At 52.3% G+C, this 20,703-nt stretch overlaps 1 pseudogene across 1 annotated transcript in view; it reads right to left on the bottom strand.

Annotated features, from left to right (window-relative positions):
• The window catches only part of LOC147736988 (uncharacterized), a 58,062-nt pseudogene extending 51,399 nt beyond the window's left edge, over nucleotides 1-6,663 (bottom strand). Inside the window, exon 1 of the transcript XR_015308387.1 lies at nucleotides 6,582-6,663. The product of XR_015308387.1 is annotated as an uncharacterized LOC147736988 (transcript). The remainder of the gene's footprint in view (nucleotides 1-6,581) is intronic.
• Nucleotides 6,664-20,703: the final 14,040 nt, after the last annotated feature.

The following is a 20,703-nucleotide window of genomic DNA, read 5'->3' as shown; positions in this document are numbered from 1 at the left end:
TTCCACTCTCCTTTGTCGTCATGGTGGCTGTGTGTCGTGGGGTGAGTTACTCTCTGTACGATTATGCGTCGGCTCGGATCCCGCCGCTGGCCACCAATGTTAGACGGAGACCCGGAGGGTCAGCCGAGTACAGGGGGAGAGGCCTCCGGTGAGGGCCTTCTCCGGTGATCGTACAGACAAGTAACTTCCCCCCCACAGATGGACACCACACAAAGATGAGTTCTGCACACTTTATATAGAAATCTTGAGGCAAGGTGATAAACGATACAGTGGGATCAGGATACGAGGATCCTGCCAATTCTAGTCTCTTTGGGGAAAAGGGGTAGCAGGACAGTCTTAGCACCGGGCCGGTACGGGAGCAGCAGGAGATGGAGCTCACAATCCTCGAGCTTGAGGGTTCGCAAGGATGGGCCGCGGCAGCGCCAGCAGGCTACGAAGATGGTTCAAGATGATGAGGGCCGCGGCAGCGCCAGCAGGCTTCGAAGATGGTTCACGATGATGAGGGCCGCGGCAGCGCCAGCAGGCTTCGAAGATGGTTCACGATGAGGAGGGCCGCGGCAGCGCCAGCAGGCTTCGAAGGTGGTTCACGATGAGGAGGGCCGCGGCAGCGCCAGCAGGCTTCGAAGGTGGTTCACGATGAGGAGGGCCGCTGCAGCGCCAGCAGGCTTCGAAGATGGTTCACGATGAGGAGGGCCGCGGCAGCGCCAGCAGGCTTCGAAGATGGTTTCACGATGAGGAGGGCCGCGGCAGCGCCAGCAGGCCTGGAAGATGGTTCATGAGAAGGAGCCGCGGCAGCGCCAGCAGGCCTCCAAGGATGAGTTTGTCTCGGTGTCTCTCGACTCCGGGATACAACTGCCTTCCTGCTCTGGAGCTGCCCCAGTTATAGGTCTGGCGCCCTTTGATGTCCGGACCCTCGCACTTGGAGGTCGGGAGGTCCGGGATGAGGGAGTCCAGACACCCAGCAGGGGGGTGGAGCCAGCGCCCGGGGAGGCCGGGGGCGATCGACACCTGGCGGAGGGGAGCCATTGACACTCCTTCTCCCATTGACCTGCCAAGTGGTCTCTTCACCTCCTGGGTGGATGGTGGTGCCTCGATGTCAGGGCCTGGCCAGGCCCGGGGTCGGAGTCGATCCGAGGCCACGCGGCCTTGTCGTGTAGTGTCCAAAATGGCGGCTGGGCCGGGGGCATTGGTCCTGGAAGGGGCCCGGGCCAGCCGATACCGGGGTGTTCAGGAGCTGGAGTTCCGTCGGGGACGGGCCGTGGGTAGTTCCGGTGGGTTGCAGGGATAGTTCTTGTCTAGGGCACAGGAGGAGCAGGGGCCCGGGCCCCGCTATGCGTGGAGGGAGCGGGCCTTCCACGAGGCCTGTCCAACAAGGTCACACAGAGCCTTGGCTGCAGAAGATCTCCGGGGTATATTACACAATAAACGAGCTGATGAGTTTTGCACCACCTGGAGTTTGTTTATTGTGACCTTATCGGCCCCAAGATAAAGCACATTCCCATAGTCGATGCGGGAGATCACAAGAGCCTGGACGACAGTTCTCCGAGTAGAGCAAGTTAACATCCATAAGATCTTCTGCAACCATCTTAAGATGGAGAAACAGATTGCAGCGACCTTTGTTACCTGCTGTCTCATTGAGAGCTTATCGTCAATAAGAAAGCCAAGGTTGCGGGCTACCTGGGTTGGGATTGGCAGAGGACCCATGTCGCAGGGCCAATGTCGAGGGCCCCACAGATCTTTATTCTTGCCCAAAATAACAACCTCAGTCTTATCACCGTTGAGCTTGAGCAGATGGGCGTGCATCCAGGCAGCAACGCGTGATAGGCCAGACCTCAAAGCAGAGACCTCGTGGCCCTCACTGCTAGAGAGAGAGAACACTATCTGCGTGTCGTCAGCATACGAATAGATTGTTAGGCCGGCGTCCTCCACGATGGTGGCAAGGGGTCTGATATAGATATTAAACAGCAAAGGGCTGAGAATCGACCCCTGGGGGACGCCGTATGCTGATGAGTAGACAGCAGATTCAACTTCTGTCGAAAATACCTGAAAGGTGCGTCCGCTTAAAAAGGAGGCAATCCAGGCCAGCGCAGATCCAGCAACACCAAGGGAGCGGAGAGAGTCAAGAAGGATGGAATGAGACACGGTATCGAACGCTGCACTCAAATCCAAAAGGATGAGTGCAAAGGTCTCCACGCTATGAATACCGTGCCGAAGACTGTCCGTCACCCCAAGGAGTGCGGATTCAGTGGAATAATGTGCACGAAACCCGGATTGGGACGGATGGAGATATCCCACATTTTCGACAAACAAATTAAGCTGGGTGTTCACATGTCGTTCTAAAATTTTAGAACATGCAGGCAGCAGGGATATGGGCCTAAAATTTGCTAGGTTCGTGATGTCAGCGTCGGTCTTCTTCAACAAGGGAACGACCATGGCATGTTTCTACTCCTGTGCCATTGTAGACTTTATAAGAGAGGTATTCAAAAGTCTCATCAGGACTCTCCGTGGCTCGAGGTCCAACAGTTTTAAAATTTTCATAGGGACAGGGTCCCGAGGGGAGCCTGACCTGATACTATTTAGGCACGATAAAAAGGTAGTGTCATCAAACAAAGACCAGTCGTTGATGATCGTTGGAGGGAGGGGAGGACTCCCAGAAGTAACCACCAGTGAGGACTCAGCAGATGGGGGGAGGTAGACAAAAATTCATGAATACGCTCCACCTTAGAAATAAAGAAATCAGCAATGGCATCACACTGTGGTTTGTCCAAAGCCGGAGGAGAAGGTACCGTGTCTGCTCCTGTTAGCTTCTTTATCATTGTAAAAAGAGTCTGCGGACAATTCTGGGCTCGAGTGATCGTAGATGCTGTAAAAGTGGCCTTGGCCAGTTTACAGTTAACATGTTTTATCTACATTAAAATAATGAAAGAGCGAGTCGGCCCTTGGGCCTCTAATTTTTCAAATGCCGGTTGCGCAGACCTCTTTTAAGTGGGTGCATTGACCGGCTGAGCTGCCTCGCCAGCCTGCAGGCCAGGAGGTTATTATGGGTCATTAGAGCTGCAATGATGCATTGTTTTACGCCACATCAGCCTCCTGCAGAGGCTCGCTCAGCGTACTGAGGGGGTGTTGAACCGCTCCTCCTGTCAGGATGAGAGGGGGCTGTGTCATGCGCACGCAGTTTATTTCCCGGATATCTCGCGCTCTCCAGTGACGCCGAGATTGATGGATCGAATACAGACTGCGCAGCACACATTTTTTGAATTAGGGCCCGGTTGCCATGGAAACGCAGCGCCAGCCACGCAGCCTTTAGACCCAGGGCGGCCATTGTGGGCCGGCCCGGGCAGGGTGACCAGGTGGGGGAGCGAGGCCTGGCTGTGTAACTGCTTCGGAGATAGGCATCTGCCGCAGAGTAGGAGCCGGCGACCCAGGGCAAAGGTGACTCCCCCCCCCCCCTTTTCAGCAGAAATGGTGACTGTAGTCTGGCTTGCTGACTGAAGCAGTTTATAACCGCTGATAGTATCTTAATGCGGAACACACGGCCTGGGGAGCAGAGGCTGACGTTTCTGTAAGGAAATGTTGCGATTTCGGTAACATGGTGTCTATGACGTTCTAGCAGGGCTGGACCGTTCATTAATCCATCATCCCTTTCCCCTGGCCTACTTAAGAAAGATCTCGCTGTACGTTGACAGTGCTGCTAAATGAGCACCGAATAGGAAAACTTTAGGAAGTAAAGTTAATTCGATGTAGTGAAATAATATTTCACTGGGCATATATGCCTGTAGGGATGTTATTTAGACCTTACGTTACAACACCCCCACTCAGTTCTGCTTATTTGTATAATGGGGTATTCAAATTATCTAACTGTACTTTCGTTGTCGATATCTTCACCCCACAAGGCAAAAACGTAAAGCTCACCATCGTCTCATAATAAAAAAGAATCAGCTCCCTATTTATAAAAAAAAAAAAAAAAAAAAACTTTAAAGTGACTGAGCTGTTGTTTGTGGCCCCCTTACATGCCACTTATCAGTTTTGTGAATGTGCTGAGGTCTGTGTTTAGTTCATATACTTCCATATATTAAAGAGTTCTCATTTTTCTAAGACTCGCAAGCCTGCTTTGATAATAGGCATCCATTATTTAAAATCAAAGTAATGGCAGATTTTGAAGCCAGAGTCAGATGCCTTAAACACAAATTAACTTCCAGTTGAGCAGGGGTCATTTATTTTATTAAGAAAGAAGTGGAAAAGCTAAACACAAGCATATTTAGTTTAAACAAATATTTTTTCTTCTAACCGGACACCTTTGGTTGGTTTGTATTCGTAGCCCAGATAAAACATGCCATTGGCTTTACACAGTCACACTGTTGAGCAGCTGCCTTTGATATGAGATAACAAATGCACAATATGCTAATCCGGTCCTGCCCTCTATTGACAAAGCATAAAAAACTTGAAGACCACCCATATCGAGATGTCTTTTTGGCTCAGTCTGTCTGAGCACATGCTGTAGTTAGAGACACCTTCTAGCTCAGAAGAGTAGCATCTTGACTTCTGACACAGTGCTCTATTTGTACCTCATAGAAACAGTCTTGCATGCGACCCGTTAATGTGTGCTTCATGATTTATTTTATTTTTAAACTCACCCTCCATGTGTGCCACTGCACTGTTTTTTAAAATATTTTTTTACTTCTAATCCTTCATTTGTGTGTGTGGGGCGCTGTGTGTGTGGGGCTGTGTGGGGGCTCTGTGTGTGTGTGTGTGGGGCTCTGTGTGTGTCGCTCTGTGTGTGTGTGTTTGTCTGTGTGGGGCTCTCTGTGTGTGTGGGGGGCTCTGTGTGTGTTGGGGGCTCTGTGTGTGTGTGTGGGAGGGGGTTTCTGTGTGTGTGGTTGGGGGGCTCTGTGTGTGGTTGGGGGCTCTGTGTGTGTGGGGGGGCTCTGTGTGTGTGTCTGGCTCTGTGTGTGTGTGCGTCTGGCTCTGTGTGTGTGTGTGTCTGGCTCTGTGTGTGTGTGTGGGAGGGGGTTTATGTGTGTGTGTGGGGGTCTCTGTGTGTGTGTGTGTGTCTGGCTCTGTGTGTGTGTGTGGGAGGGGGTTTCTGTGTGTGTGTGGGGGGCTCTGTGTGTGAGTGTGTGTGGGGGGCTCTGTGTGTGTGTGTGTCTGGCTCTGTGTGTGTGGGGGGGCTCTGTGTGTGTGGGGGGGCTCTGTGTGTGTGTGTGTGTCTGGCTCTGTGTGTGTGTGTGGGAGGGGGTTTCTGTGTGTGTGTGGTTGGGGGGCTCTGTGTGTGTGTGGGGGGCTCTGTGTGTGTGTGGGGGGGGCTCTGTGTGTGTGTGGCTTTCTGTGTGTGTGGCTCTGTGTCCGCGAATACTCTCTACTACGCTCTAATGCTCACCTATTGCCATTGTAAATGACAATACCATTTATGTTTTTTAAAAAACAATGAAAAAAAATGTCATGAACAATGCCAATAGCTCTACCTTTAATAATGCAGAGACCATTGCATTGTAAATGCTTGTTTTCTCTTCATCCCAAGGCTGCACTTTGAAATACAAAAATTTGAGAACTAGACTACAATTCCAGAAAAAGTGTTTCTTTCTCTTTTGGATCCCTTTCACAGGGGAACAAATGAAGGTAAAGAGAGGGTAAGAGCCATGTCATGAAGTCACGCTTTCATTCAGCAAGTGAGGACGAGCCAGACAGAGAGAGGGAAGAAGAGGAAGAAAGGAGGGGGCTGCTGACCGCGGCAAAGCAGGAGAAGTGGACACTCTCCTTGTCAGAGTAGAAGGCGGAAGTGCCTCTTTCTGGCCAGACACACCCAGGCGCGGCCTGTGCGTTGATCGTTGTGTGAGTCTAACCTCCCATGGTATAAAAAACATCAGCAACAATGAGAATGTAAATTTCCCTCAAATGTGCAGGTAAAGAAGTGTGCTGGCAAAGATTTCTCACAGTGCAGAATAAAGCAGTGCAGTGATCATGCATCTCTCCTAGTGCAGTAAACAACAGTGCAGTGTACACATTTTCACTGTGCATGCCTCCCTGTAGTGCAGTACAAAGCAGTCCATTGTGAACAGAGTCCTCATAGTGTAGTAAAAGTAGTACAGTGTGCAAAGATTTCTCATTGCGTGGTAAAAAGCAGTACATTCACAGAGATTTCTTATAGTGTGATAAAAGCAGTGCACTGTGCACAGATTACCTCTTTAAGCTGTAAATATCCCTGACAGTGCCATGAAAAGCAATGCAATGTGCACATATTTCTTATAGTTAAGTAATAAACACTTACAATGTGCACATATTTCACGTAGTATTGTAAAAAGCAATACAGTGGGCAAACATTTCTAATAGTGTAAAAGAAAAAGTTTTCTCAAAGTGCAGGAACAATTAGAGCCGGGTGAACAGATTTCTCATAGTGTATTAAACAGCAGTGCAGACTTCATCCATATTTGCTTTGTGCATGCTGCTTGTAGTGCAGTAAAAAGCAGTCCAGTGTGCAGAGATGTCTCAGAGTGTAGTAATACGTAGTACAGTTCACATAGATTTCTCATACAGTATTGAAAGTCATGCAGTGTGCACACATTTAAAGATTAAGCGTTAAATACCTTTGTGTGCAGTGAAATGCAAAGTAACACGCAGGATTCCCCAGAGAGCAGTAGAAAGAAGCACAGTGTGCACAGATGTTTTATACCGTAGGCTCATATGGGACGGTCAAACAGTGCACATGCGCAGACTGGCGAGACACCGGAAGTGGCTGGACACGGCTCCTCCGCACATGCGCAGACTGGCGAGACACCGGAAGTGAGTGGACACGGCTCCTCCGCACATGCGCAGACTGCTGAGAGACCGGAAGTGAGTGAACACCGCTCCTCCGCACATGCGCAGACTGCTGAAAGACCGGAAGTGACTGAACACCGCTCCTCCGCACATGCGCAGACTGTCCTGGTCGCCGGACGATAAAACCGAGTATTTTCACTTAAATGAGCATAAAACACTCAAAAGGTAAATAGACTTTTTTTCTCACTAGAAATCCACACCCTGCCCTTTACGTGAGAGACACAAACCCAGCACGATGTGGCGTAGCGGGCAGAGCTGCCGTCTTTGGGTCGAGTCCCGGCGACGGCTCAGACCTGTGACCCTGGGTGAATCACTCCCTCGCCCGGGTCTGGAACGAGTGAAGGTGACCGGGTGCGAAGTGACTGGGCCTCATGTAAAGCCCCCCCCCCCCCCCCGCCCCCCCGGGAAACGAGGCAGAGCTCCCCCCCCCTCCCCCAAGGCAGAGCTCGGATCCAAACAGAAAGAAACAAAGCTCCAACCTCGAGTTTAACACATCTATGATTCATACAAAACAGAGGAGGAGGAGGAGGGCCCAGAACCCAAGGGAGAGAGAAGAATCCCAGAGGAAAGCAGAGCCCTGCCTACTGCACGGCGACTCACTCACTCCCTGCACTGAAACTCACTCCCTGCACTGACACTCCCTGCACTGTCACTCACTCCCTGCACTGACACTCACTCCCTGCACTGACACTCCCTGCACTGTCACTCACTCCCTGCACTGTCACTCACTCCCTGCACTGTCACTCCCTTCCTGCACTCACACTCACTCCCTGCACTGTCACTCACTCCCTTCACTGTCACTCACTCCCTGCACTGACACTCACTCCCTGCACTGACACTCATTCCCTGCACTGTCACTCACTCCCTTCACTGTCACTCACTCCCTGCACTGTCACTCCCTCCCTGCACTGACACTCACTCCCTGCACTGTCACTCACTCCCTGCACTGACACTCACTCCCTGCACTGACACTCATTCCCTGCACTGACACTCATTCCCTGCACTGTCACTCATTCCCTGCACTGTCACTCACTCCCTGCACTGACACTCACTCCCTGCACTGTCACTCACTCCCTGCACTGACACTCATTCCCTGCACTGTCACTCCCTCCCTGCACTGACACTCACTCCCTGCACTGTCACTCACTCCCTGCACTGACACTCACTCCCTGCACTGACACTCATTCCCTGCACTGTCACTCACTCCCTTCACTGTCACTCACTCCCTGCACTGTCACTCACTCCCTGCAATGACACTCACTCCCTGCACTGACACTCACTCCCTCCCTGCACTGACACTCAATCCCTGTACTGACACTCCCTGCACTGTCACTCACTCCCTGCACTGACACTCACTCCCTGCACTGACACTCCCTGCACTGTCACTCACTCCCTGCACTGTCACTCACTCCCTGCACTGACACTCCCTGCACTGTCACTCCCTTCCTGCACTCACACTCACTCCCTGCACTCACACTCACTCCCTGCACTGTCACTCACTCCCTTCACTGTCACTCACTCCCTGCACTGACACTCACTCCCTGCACTGACACTCATTCCCTGCACTGTCACTCACTCCCTTCACTGTCACTCACTCCCTGCACTGTCACTCCCTCCCTGCACTGACACTCACTCCCTGCACTGTCACTCACTCCCTGCACTGTTACTCACTCCCTGCACTGACACTCATTCCCTGCACTGTCACTCACTCCCTGCACTGACACTCACTCCCTGCACTGTCACTCACTCCCTGCACTGACACTCATTCCCTGCACTGTCACTCCCTCCCTGCACTGACACTCACTCCCTGCACTGTCACTCACTCCCTGCACTGACACTCACTCCCTGCACTGACACTCATTCCCTGCACTGTCACTCATTCCCTGCACTGTCACTCACTCCCTGCACTGACACTCACTCCCTGCACTGTCACTCACTCCCTGCACTGACACTCATTCCCTGCACTGTCACTCCCTCCCTGCACTGACACTCACTCCCTGCACTGTCACTCACTCCCTGCACTGACACTCACTCCCTGCACTGACACTCATTCCCTGCACTGTCACTCACTCCCTTCACTGTCACTCACTCCCTGCACTGTCACTCACTCCCTGCAATGACACTCACTCCCTGCACTGACACTCACTCCCTCCCTGCACTGACACTCAATCCCTGTACTGACACTCCCTGCACTGTCACTCACTCCCTGCACTGACACTCACTCCCTGCACTGACACTCCCTGCACTGTCACTCACTCCCTGCACTGTCACTCACTCCCTGCACTGACACTCCCTGCACTGTCACTCCCTTCCTGCACTCACACTCACTCCCTGCACTCACACTCACTCCCTGCACTGTCACTCACTCCCTTCACTGTCACTCACTCCCTGCACTGACACTCACTCCCTGCACTGACACTCATTCCCTGCACTGTCACTCACTCCCTTCACTGTCACTCACTCCCTGCACTGTCACTCCCTCCCTGCACTGACACTCACTCCCTGCACTGTCACTCACTCCCTGCACTGTTACTCACTCCCTGCACTGACACTCATTCCCTGCACTGTCACTCACTCCCTGCACTGACACTCACTCCCTGCACTGTCACTCACTCCCTGCACTGACACTCATTCCCTGCACTGTCACTCCCTCCCTGCACTGACACTCACTCCCTGCACTGTCACTCACTCCCTGCACTGACACTCACTCCCTGCACTGACACTCATTCCCTGCACTGTCACTCACTCCCTTCACTGTCACTCACTCCCTGCACTGTCACTCACTCCCTGCAATGACACTCACTCCCTGCACTGACACTCACTCCCTCCCTGCACTGACACTCAATCCCTGTACTGACACTCACTCCCTGCACTGACACTCACTCCCTGCACTGACACTCACTCCCTCCCTGCACTGACACTCCCTCCCTTCCTGTACCAAAGACGATGTGGCGTAGCGGCCCGAGCTGCCGTCTTTGGGTCGAGTCCCGGCGTCGGCTCAGACCTGTGACCCTGGGCGAATCACTCCCTCGCCCGGGTCTGGAACGAGTGAAGGTGACCGGGTGAGAAGTGACCGGGCCTCATGAAAGGCGCCCCAATATATTGTGCTCGAGTTCGACCAACAACCAGAGCCCCCCCGCCCAGAGGCAGAGCCCTACCCCCCCCCACGAAACGAGGCAGAGCCCCCCCCAAGGAAACGAGGCAGAGCCCCTCCCCAGGAAACGAGGCAGAGCTCCCCCACCCCCCCACCCCCCAGGCAGAGCTTGGATCCAAACAGAAATAAGCAAAGCTCCGACGTCGAGTTTAACACATCTCACTCCCTTCCTGCACTGTCACTCACTCCCTGCACTGACACTCATTTCCTGACTGTCACTCACTCCCTGCACTGTCACTCCCTTCTTGCACTGAGACTCAGTCCCTGCACTGACACTCACTCCCTCCCTGCACTGACACTCACTCCCTGCACTGACACTCACTCCCCCCTGCACTGACTCTCATTCCCTGCACTGTCACTCACTCCCTGCACTGTCACTCACTCCCTGCACTGTCTCTCACTCCCTGCACTGACACTCACTCCTTGCACTGACACTCACTCCTTCCCTGCACTGACACTCCCTCCCTGCCCTGACACTCACTCCCTCCCTGCACTGACACTCCCTCCCTTCCTTCACTGACACTCAATCCCTGTACTGACACTCACTCCCTGCACTGACACTCACTCCCCCCACTGACACTCACTCCCCCCTGCACTGACTCTCATTCCCTGCACTGTCACTCACTCCCTGCACTGTCACTCACTCCCTGCACTGTCTCTCACTCCCTGCACTGACACTCACTCCATGCACTGACACTCCCTCCTTCCCTGCACTGACACTCCCTCCCTGCCCTGACATTCACTTCCTCCCTGCACTGACACTCCCTCCCTTTCTGTACTAACACTCACCCCTTCCCTGCACTGACACTCACTCCCTTCTCTGACACTTACTCCCCCCCTGCACTGACTCTCATTCCCTGCACTGTCACCCACTCCCTGCACTGACACTGACTCGCTGCACTGACACTCATTCCCTGCACTGTCACTCACTCCCTTCACTGTCACTCACTCCCTGCACTGTCACTCACTCCCTGCAATGACACTCACTCCCTGCACTGACACTCACTCCCTCCCTGCACTGACACTCAATCCCTGTACTGACACTCACTCCCTGCACTGACACTCACTCCCTGCACTGACACTCACTCCCTCCCTGCACTGACACTCCCTCCCTTCCTGTACCAAAGACGATGTGGCGTAGCGGCCCGAGCTGCCGTCTTTGGGTCGAGTCCCGGCGTCGGCTCAGACCTGTGACCCTGGGCGAATCACTCCCTCGCCCGGGTCTGGAACGAGTGAAGGTGACCGGGTGAGAAGTGACCGGGCCTCATGAAAGGCGCCCCAATATATTGTGCTCGAGTTCGACCAACAACCAGAGCCCCCCCGCCCAGAGGCAGAGCCCTACCCCCCCCCACGAAACGAGGCAGAGCCCCCCCCAAGGAAACGAGGCAGAGCCCCTCCCCAGGAAACGAGGCAGAGCTCCCCCACCCCCCCACCCCCCAGGCAGAGCTTGGATCCAAACAGAAATAAGCAAAGCTCCAACGTCGAGTTTAACACATCTCACTCCCTTCCTGCACTGTCACTCACTCCCTGCACTGACACTCATTTCCTGACTGTCACTCACTCCCTGCACTGTCACTCCCTTCTTGCACTGAGACTCAGTCCCTGCACTGACACTCACTCCCTCCCTGCACTGACACTCACTCCCTGCACTGACACTCACTCCCCCCTGCACTGACTCTCATTCCCTGCACTGTCACTCACTCCCTGCACTGTCACTCACTCCCTGCACTGTCTCTCACTCCCTGCACTGACACTCACTCCTTGCACTGACACTCACTCCTTCCCTGCACTGACACTCCCTCCCTGCCCTGACACTCACTCCCTCCCTGCACTGACACTCCCTCCCTTCCTTCACTGACACTCAATCCCTGTACTGACACTCACTCCCTGCACTGACACTCACTCCCCCCACTGACACTCACTCCCCCCTGCACTGACTCTCATTCCCTGCACTGTCACTCACTCCCTGCACTGTCACTCACTCCCTGCACTGTCTCTCACTCCCTGCACTGACACTCACTCCATGCACTGACACTCCCTCCTTCCCTGCACTGACACTCCCTCCCTGCCCTGACATTCACTTCCTCCCTGCACTGACACTCCCTCCCTTTCTGTACTAACACTCACCCCTTCCCTGCACTGACACTCACTCCCTTCTCTGACACTTACTCCCCCCCTGCACTGACTCTCATTCCCTGCACTGTCACCCACTCCCTGCACTGACACTGACTCGCTGCACTGACACTGACTCCCTGCACTGACACTGACTCCCTGCACTGACACCCACTCCCTGCACTGACACCCACTCCCTGCACTGACACCCACTCCCTGCACTGTCACTGACTCCCTGCACTGTCACTCACTCCCTGCACTGTCACTCACTCCCTGCACTGAAAGTCACTCCCTGCACTGACACTCACTCCCTGCACTGACACTCACTCCCTGCACTGACCCTCACTCCCTGCACTGACACTCACTCCCACCCTGCACTGTCACTCACTCCCTGCACTGTCACTCACTCCCTGCACTGAAAGTCACTCCCTGCGCTGACACTCACTCCCTGCACTGACACTCACTCCCTGCACTGACCCTCACTCCCTGCACTGTCACTCACTCCCTGCACTGTCACTCACTCCCTTCCGGCACTGTCACTCACTCCCTGCACTGACACTCACTCCCCCCTGCACTGACTCTCATTCCCTGCACTGTCACTCACTCCCTGCACTGTCACTCACTCCCTGCACTGTCTCTCACTCCCTGCACTGACACTCACTCCATGCACTGACACTCACTCCTTCCCTGCACTGACACTCACTCCCTCCCTGCACTGACACTCCCTCCCTTCCTTCACTGACACTCAATCCCTGTACTTACACTCACTCCCTGCACTGACACTCACTCCCTGCACTGACACTCACTCCTTCCCTGCTCTGTCTTATCTAGCTTTAAGCAGGGTAGGAAATGGCATAAGCTCACAGTAGAATCCTTTGCTGAGGTCCGCTCCTGGGTCCCATCACACACATCGAAGAGGTGAGCGCTAAATTGGAGGTGTTTAATTCCGCCTTGGAAATAGCACTGGATGCGATTATTCCTACACAGAAACAGAGTGGTATGACTAGGCGGGCATCTGCCCCTTGGTATACGATGGAATTAAAAAAAGAAAGAGCTAGCTGCAGAGGCCTGGAAAGAAGGTGGCGCTTAAATAAGACAAATGTACCTTATAGACAGGCTCTAGCCAAATACCACCTGAACTTAAAAGAGGCTAGGCGTCAGTTTATAACTACTCAAATTGAAAGCGCCAGTAACTCTTCCAAAGCATTGTTTGGGATAGTACAGGAGTTTGTATCCCCTAAAGTGTGCAGTCGAGCCCCGGTGGTGTCACACGAATTATGTGACTCACTAGCACACTTCTTTCATAATAAAATCTCAAAAATGTATGAGAACTTTCCACCATCAGCCCTACACAACGTAGGAGTACCTAATATGTTAGAGAAGCTGGATGGAACTGTGGCAAGCTCTTTGAGCAATTTTGCAGTAATTACGACAGAGGATGTCATGAAAGGCTTGGCTACGGCCACGTCTGGGTCACCTGTGGATCCCTGTCCTCCAAGGATAATGACACTCCTAGCAACCAGTTGTGCTCAATCGATCACAGACATCTTTAATTGGTCAATACTTACTGGTTCTATTCCACCAATATGGAAGGAGGTTTTTGAGCGCCCTATTCTGAAAAAGCCTGCGGCGGGCCCCTCTATACTTGGATTTCCCTTTTACCACTCTTGAATAAAATCCTGGAAGGGATTATTAATCGACAACTCAGTACTTACCTTGAAGAAAATCAGCTTCTGGATCCTTCGCAATCAGGATTCAGGCCAGGGTTTAGTACCGAGATCGCGATTCTGGCAGTGACAGACTTGCTTAGACTAACTGTCGATGCAGGGGGTTCAGCAATACTAATCCTACTCGATCTCTCCGTGGCCTTCGATACATCTCGCACTCTAGGTTGGCGGAGAGATTCGTTGCTTCAGGTATAAATGGGGTGGCACTTAAATGGCTAAATGACTTCCTGTCAGGGAGATTCCAAACAGTGATGTTGGGTCCTTACACATCCAAAAGACGTTATATGGGCAGAGGCGTCCCACAGGGCTCCTGTCTGAGCCCTACCCTTTTTAACATGTATATGGCCCCATTGGCCAGGATTGTGGAGCAACTGGGCTTTGCAATCGTCTCTTATGCAGACGATACACAGCTTATCTTTAACATTGGATCGAACCCCACTCTTGATAAAGCTCCTTTTCCCGTAGGTATGCTTACCATCGCGTGCTGGATGACAGCAAACTGTCTCCAGTTAAACCAGGATAAAACTGAGCTGATGTTGCTGGGAAAAGCAACAGATGTCAGGTCAGAGGATTGGTGGCCACAGGAGCTAGGATCCGCGCCATCGCCCAAAGGATCAGTAAAAAGTTTGGGGTTAAAGCTTGATCGAGCCCTGAACATGAAAGACCAAGTCTCCACAATGACAAGCTCGTGCTACTATGCCCTCCGACTTGTGAGGAAAATATTACCCTACATTCCCATCCCCTATCGGAGAACTCTAGTACAAGCAATGGTCACCAGTCGTTTAGATTATGGTAATGCTCTACTGGCGGAAGTCGGAGAGACACTTCTGGCCAAACTTCAGGTGGCACAGAATACTGCAGCAAGAATGAAATGAATGAAATGAAAATAGATTTCTAAAGCGCATGGCTGCCCTTGAGCGTCCCAGCGCTAAATGTACACTCAGACGGAACTCCTCTGATCAACACCCTGAGATGTTAGTCGTTATGGGGGAAAATAAACGTTTTCAGAGTTTTTCGAAATCTGGCCAAGCTGGGTTCTTTCCTCATTGCTGTTGGGAGGGAGTTCCACAGCTGGCCAGCATTTATTGAGAAACAACGTCCCCCAGTCCTTGCTCTTTTTGCTCTCGGGATTACCACCAGGTTCTCCTTGCCAGAGCGGAGCGTTCTTGATGATTTGTAGGGGCGGATCAGGTCTTTTAGGATCGGAGGACCTGTCCCTTGGAGGACTCTGAACACGGTACAGAGCTCTTTGAATTTCACTCTCGCTCTTATGGGCAGCCAATGGAGCGCTTTCAAGGCCGGTTTAGCTGATGCTCTTCTGGGTATATTAGTCAGCAGTCTGGCGGCTGCATTCTGTGCCCTCTGGAGCACGTTCAGGGTGTACTCTGGCGCTGCTAGGAAGAGGGCGTTGTTGTAATCCAGTCTTGACAGAATAAGGCCCTGGACTAGTAATTTTCTGGATTCTGGGGGAAGAAGGGGCATGGCTTTCCGTATTAAACGGAGCTGACCGTAACAGCTCCCTGCAGTTTTTTTCTCCTGAGTGTGCATCGACAGTTCCGGTTCTAACCAGACGCCAAGACTTTTTATGGATTCTTTCGGGGTCGGGGGCTCCCCTAGACAAGAAGGCCATATACATTTGGGGAGGGAGGTACAGAGATTTCCCAGAAGCATCACCTCTGTTTTAGAGCCATTAAGCTTGAGTCTCGAGTCTGCCATCCATGCCATGATGTTGGTAAGGCAGGCGGCAAACTTTTCTCCGTGGCTCTCTGCGAGCAATAGCGAAACAATCAATTGGGTGTCATCCGCATACGTTGCGAGTTTCACTCCAAAGGGTGCAACCTCCCCCTCCAGTGGGGCCATATAGACGTTAAAAAGCGTAGGGCTCAGCTATGAGCCCTGCGGGACACCACACTGAAGGGGGGTGGGCACTGATCTTCTATTGCCCTCGCACACTTGATACGTTCGCTCACTCAAGAAAGACGTCAGCCAGGTGAGCGCCAACTCTCTTACTCCCAGCTCTCCCAGCCGGTGGATCAAGATCTTGTGATCCACGTGTCAAATGCGGCGCTCAGATCCAGGAGGACCAGAGCTGCTGATCCTCCTGAATCTAAGATGCACCTGCCCTCTTCTACCATAGCAATCAGCGCCGAGTCAGTGCCCTGACCGGGCCGAAAGCCAGTTTGGGAGTGCCGCAACAGCTCGTTGGTTTCCAAGAAGGACGAGAGCTGCCGGTTGACCCATTTCTCTGCGATTTTTCCCATCCCTGGCCGTAAGGAGATTGGCCGAAAGTTGGAAAAATCGGCGGGGTCAAGCCCAGCTTTTTTCAACAGGGCTTTTACTATGGCCCGCTTCCAACTGGGGGGGACCTGGCCAGAGGCGAAGGAAGCGTTAAGTAAATCTACTGCCGGTCCCGCTATGACATCCATAAAATGCTTTAGGATGTGCATAGGCATGGGGTCCATCGGTGAGCCACTTTTTTGCGCGGCCAGCTCTTTACAAAAAGCTTCCCTGGTAATCGGGGCAAAATTGTCCAGCACAGATCTTTCGGCGGCCAAGCAGATCTCCCCTGAGACCAGTCTCTGTCGGGGCTTGGGGAGGCCGGCTATGATGTTTTGGATTTTATGGTCGAAAAACTGGGCTAGAAGATTGCAGCGATCCGAGCTCCCCTCTGGGAATCCTGAGGGCACTGGAACTTTGAGCAGCTCTTTGAGAATTTTATAAGTTTCACTCGAGGAATTGGCTGACGATTTTATCCTGTCTTCAAGGTAGGCCGCTTTGGCGGAATTGCGTGCCGCTTTATAAGTTCTCATGGCTGCCCTGTACTCTTCTTTGGTATTTACTGCCCAGTTTTTCGCCAGTCCTGTTCTTTCTTTTTACATATTTTCCTCAGGAGACCTTATTCGGGGGTGAACCATGAGGATTTAGGGCCCCCAGTCTTCCTATTAGCTATTTTCAGGGGAAGTACAGCATCTAAAGCCGTACCGAGCCAATCGCAAAAGGCATCGTCGGCTTCTAACGGGTCCCTACTAAGTACCGGGATGGTCTGTGTCAACTTGCAGGTTAGATCATTGATAGGGAGTTTTGACCATACCCTCACTGGTACTCGTGCTGTGGCTGCCGAAGGGGGTGGGGGAGCTGAGGCAAAACCCACTTGAAAAGGGATCAGGAAATGGTCGGTCCACGGGAGAGGCAGGGGCGGCGACATCCTTAACCAACCGGCAGGCTCATCTTCAGCTCCGCTTTTGAAGGAGTTGCATTGGTTGACAGTAAAAAAAGGATTCTTTTTTAAGATCTGCTGCCTAACGTACAAGGCAGTTAACGAAACGGGCCCTTTGTATTTATGGAATAAATTACGCAAATACATTCCAAGTAGGAACCTTAGATCAAGGGCTCACGATCTGCTTCAGATTCCTCGTATCCGGCTGGTCTGGACGGGAGGCAGCGCCTTTTAGTTCTTGACACCAAAGTACTGGAATCAATTCCCGCTGGAACTACGGAAAACTGCAAGCTACAATGTTTTTCTGGACAGCGCCGCTATGCCCCAGGGTGATGTGAGCGCTCTATAAACTATTAAACTAAACTGAACTAAACAATCCAGGTCCCTCCCTGGACTTAGAACAATCATCCTGGGATCAGTTTCGGAGTAACACCCCTTATCAGCCAGGCTAGCTTGAATCCAGTGGCACAACGAGCAAGAGACCCACGTCTGGACATACCCATCCCACTTAGGGTGAAAAGTGCTGCAGCAACAAATCATGGACGGAATGCTGAATGAATCAAACATTCACCCCCAGTCAAGCGATCTGGGTTAAATCCATTGTTGTTTTGCTCTCTTCACCACCCCAGTTTGGACCCAGCCATATGCAAATCAGTCTTGACCATGTGCCTCATGGGAACAGTCCAGCCCGAACTGCAAAGCCAGGTCCTCCCTGGACCGGAAACAAGCATCCTAGGGCCGATTTCAGGGTAATACAATCAGCAAGGAGCTGTCTAAACTCCAATGGACAATCGACATGCGGTCCTCAAGAGATTGTACAGAGTTTCATATACCCCGTTCAATATCAAAATTACATGCAACTCCTCAGTCAACTCTTCTCAAGAAACTCCTTGACCTGACTCTGTGAATTCAGCTTAAGAATCTCCCTTGAAACCTGCAACTTGAAAGAAAGCTTCTCCAATAGTGCTCTTCTTAAATTGTGTGCGGCAAGAACTAAAGCTAAAGTCCAGGCGGTGGTTGCGAGCTGGAAAAAAGGGCCCTGGATTTTGCTTCATGCTGTCACCAGCGACCCGGTACCACAGTGCGTCATTGCATCAGCAGCTTATATAGGATCAACAGAACCACGTCACTCATATCCCTGCACCTCCTGATAGGGATGGGCGATGTTTCAATGAGCTGGGAAGAAGGACCAGTTCTGCGGGAGCCACTTCTGTAAAGGCAGGAAAGGCTCTGCTAGTCCAGTGTGTAAAGATAGTTCACTTATTACCGACCTCATTCACAAGCGCAGGCGCTGTGACAGGAAGGCAGTACCAATGGGAGGAGCCAGCTTCAGCATCCATAGTCTGCACTCGAACAATGGTTTCTAATGCTGGTTTGGCTCCCATTACCAGGAAGACTTACGTAACTGGATACCACTGATCTTCACCTCCAACTGTCCAAGATCCATCCTCTTGCAGTCTGGTAAAGATGACAGTGCTGTCCTTCTGGGTGACTCTGTCTTCCAGCTCTTTGCATCACCCCTGGGGAAGGAACAGGAAGTGCCCAGGCATCCGCAGGTCTCGTCTGATCCTGCAGGATGGGAATTCAAGGACAACTCTTCCACTTCCGGGTTCCTGCCAGGAGGTACCCTGCTGCAGCCAAAACCAGCTCTTGCCCTGGGCCTAGGTAAGTTGCCTCAGGTCATGCCGAACTTTAAAATTCAACCACTGGAGTTTAAAATCCATAGGGAAGAGCCCATTATGCTAGACAATATGTTCTGTAAATAAGAAAATCAAACCTTGTTGTAGTTCAACTTCATGTAGTGCAGAAAATATCCTGGAACGCCTTGAAGCAGGTTATTTCCCATCATTGCAAGTTTGCAGGATGGAAGTCCATCTGCTAAGCAACAGCCTAGAGGAAGAGCATGCTACAAAGACTCCCCTGATACCTGGAGCTCCGACCTCTCACTAGGGATCTTCAACTTTTCAGTGGAAACACTTTGGGTACCAACAGCGAAACACAACATCTCCATGCATAGATAAGCCGATCAGGCACAACTCCATCACAGGGTCGGTGGCAGTATTCAACAGCTGAGGGCATGCTGCCTGAACACCCTTCTGTGAGATTCACTGATAATCCCTGAAACATTCAACCCACTGAAGAGCCCTTTGTCTGGCCTTGGACATGGGTATCATATAAATTTCAGACATAAATGAATCCACCTATAACTTCTCTGATGTTGCTTGCCCGTAGTTTAAAAACTGTGCTACACAACAAATGAGCAACACTTGAACACAATGACTCTAGCCTTCAGCAGTGCATGAACACTGACAATATGAAAAAGAGTAATGTGGATGTGTACAAAGATAACGACAAGCCAAGCCAAACCACTTCAGGCCTACCTGCTTCATTCATCATACCCGCAGAAGCGTTTTGTGAAATGGATTCCAAGGCAGACAGTCCAGCAATAGGTAGAGATAAAAGAGGGGACAAAAGCAGCAAAACAGAATGTAAACAAATTCAAGAAGCTGGACCACGAGACAAAGTGCAAAGGCAGAGTGCAAAACTATCATGGAAAATACAAAGGACTTTGAGAAAGTCAACGTGTACCAAGAGCGAAGATGAAGGGTGAGCTCCCTCTACGGCTCCACTGTCAGCAGTAGAATGCTGTGGTTACTGTTGTGCCATTCTCCATTGTCAGTGACGGAACACTGCACGAGGCAGGATCAGTGGTTACCACCCTCCCCTGCTGCTCTGTCTGTGATGGACTCCTGCACGAGGCAGGATCAGTGGTTACCGCCCTCCCCTGCTGCTCCCTCAGTGATGGACTCCTGCACGAGGCAGGATCAGTGGTTACCGCCCTCCCCTGCTGCTCTGTCTGTGATGGACTCCTGCACGAGGCAGGATCAGTGGTTACCGCCCTCCCCTGCTGCTCCCTCAGTGATGGACTCCTGCACGAGGCAGGATCAGTGGTTACCGCCCTCCCCTGCTGCTCTGTCTGTGATGGACTCCTGCACGAGGCAGGATCAGTGGTTACCGCCCTCCCCTGCTGCTCCGTCAGTGATGGACTCCTGCATGAGGCAGGATCAGTGGTTACCACCCTCCCCTGCTGCTCCGTCAGTGATGGACTCCTGCATGAGACAGGATCAGTGGTTACCGCCCTCCCCTGCTGCTCCCTCAGTGATGGACTCCTGCACGAGGCAGGGTCAGTGGTTACCACCCTCCCCTGCTGCTCCGTCAGTGATGGACTCCTGCACGAGGCAGGATCAGTGGTTACCTCCCTCCCCTGCTTGTCTGTCAGTGATGGACTCCTGCATGAGACAGGATCAGTGGTTACCACCCTCCCCTGATGCTCCCTCAGTGATGGACTCCTGCACGAGGCAGGATCAGCGGTTACCACCCTCCCCTGCTTCTTTGTCAGTGATGGACTCCTGCATGAGACAGGATCAGTGGTTACCACCCTCCCCTGCTTCTCTGTCAGTGATGGACTGGTGCAAGAGGTGGGATCAGTGGTTACCACCCTCCCTGCTTCTTTGTCAGTGATGGACTCCTGCATGAGACAGGATCAGTGGTTACCACCCTCCCTGCTTCTCTGTCAGTGATGGACTCCTGCATGAGACAGGATCAGTGGTTACCACCCTCCCCTGCTTCTCTGTCTGTGATGGACACCTGCTTGAGGCAGTATCAGGGGCTACCACCCT

Source organism: Lissotriton vulgaris, chromosome 1_1, assembly GCF_964263255.1.
Source record: "Lissotriton vulgaris chromosome 1_1, aLisVul1.2, whole genome shotgun sequence".
Classification (NCBI taxonomy): domain Eukaryota; kingdom Metazoa; phylum Chordata; class Amphibia; order Caudata; family Salamandridae; genus Lissotriton; species Lissotriton vulgaris.
Note: the sequence above shows the minus strand (reverse complement) of the source record. Positions and strands in the feature narration are given on the sequence as shown.